This window comes from Fukomys damarensis, unplaced genomic scaffold (assembly GCF_012274545.1).
Source record: "Fukomys damarensis isolate Sample0158 unplaced genomic scaffold, DMR_v1.0_HiC HiC_scaffold_35, whole genome shotgun sequence".
NCBI classification, from domain to species: domain Eukaryota; kingdom Metazoa; phylum Chordata; class Mammalia; order Rodentia; family Bathyergidae; genus Fukomys; species Fukomys damarensis.
The window spans coordinates 19,529,935-19,531,536 of NW_022900947.1; positions in this window are offsets into that span (position 1 = coordinate 19,529,935).

A 1,602-nucleotide genomic window follows, 5' to 3' on the forward strand; every position below is an offset into this window, starting at 1 on the left:
TTCCTCTGGAAGCCTTTCCTGATTTTATTAGTTTGGTCTAAACACCGTGCTTTATGCTCTGACACTTGCACTTCCTCTGTTTTAGTGCTTAGCAAACTACATGTTTCATTGAGTCTCCTCAGCCAAACCTTAAACCACATGCAGCTTTAGGGGAAAAAAAGCCAAGTCTGTCTCACTCACAGTTGTGTTTGCAGCACCTAGCACAGTGCCTAGCACAGAGTGGTTCCTTAAATCATGTCAAGGAGACCTGTGGACAAAACTCAGAAGAGGAAGCAGTTTCCTTTAGCTGGGGCTGTTGGAGGTATGAATGTCAAGAAAAACTTCAGGAAGTCCACGGTATTTGTGTTGGTCCTTGTCCAGTTATTACTTCTTGTCCTGAACCTGCCCATCTATATTCTGCTATGGAAAGGTAGGGCTAGGGAGTGCTGGGTAAGCGCTGAGTTGTCACTGTAGAGCAGTGGATATCTTCTGAGTCACCTATGTAGCTTATCCCGATTCTGTACGAAAACTACATTTCCTAGTTTTCCTTGTCAGCTGGACAACAGGGCATCCAACAGCAGCAGAAAGAGCTCTGACTTTGAGGTGCTCTGGCTTTGAGGAGAGGATTGCCAGCAGTTGCTGGAGTGGCGGCAGAGGTGGTGTCAGTAATGGTGTAGTTCAGGTTGCAGCAGCCCAGCGGAGCAGCACTTTTCCAGCAGTTCCAGCCTGTGCTTGGCAGCACTCCTTTGGCACATCTAAAGCTGACAAGCAGCTGAGCAGCAGATATAAATGTAGGGGCTTCAGTCTGTGGGTGCTTTGGTTTCTTTTCTTGCTCCTTCAGCTCTCTTGTGTTCTTCCAGGCCTTTCAGAACCTTCTAGTACCTGTGTTTGAAACACCTAGAATGGTTTCTATTGTTCTGCCCGGCTCAGACCGCTGCCACCTTCAGGGTGGGCTAAGCGGAGAGAGAAGGAGAGAGATAGAGGAAGAGACTGCCATGAGCAAATGTCCAAGGTAGGAGCATCCATAAGGGTTTTTGGAGATGGGAAACCATCCAAACTTCCTGGAGCACAGTGATTGAGTAGAAGGGTGGCATACCAGGTCAGTGCTGTGCCAGAAGTCAAATGGTGGGTAGAAATTGTGTGCTTATTTTGATAAACAATACAAATTCACTGAGATCTTAAATCAAGCGCTGTAGTTGGAACCAAGTATGAGAAGACCTTTCCTAGGTCTTTCCACTATACTCACTGACAATGGTCTAAAAGTGGGCAGAGAGGTAGAGTGTACAGCATGATTTGGGAGTCATTGCATAGACTAAAAAAGCCAGAACCATGGCCCTGAATGAGCTCTGTAAGCGGGAGAGTAGAGAAGCCAGGTTTAATAAATAGAGTACAGAAACTATCATTGATACAGTAACCATTAAAGAACCAAGTGTGTGAGTCTTCACAGAAATGGAAAACAGGCAGAAATAGGTTAAAAATACTCCTATATTTAATATTCATAGTCTTCCACTCTCAGAATATAAGACTGAGATTCCAATTTGCTCATATTTATTTCTCCAGTGCCTTACAAATAACACATGACTAATACATGTTTGTTGAATTAATGACTGAATTACATAAATT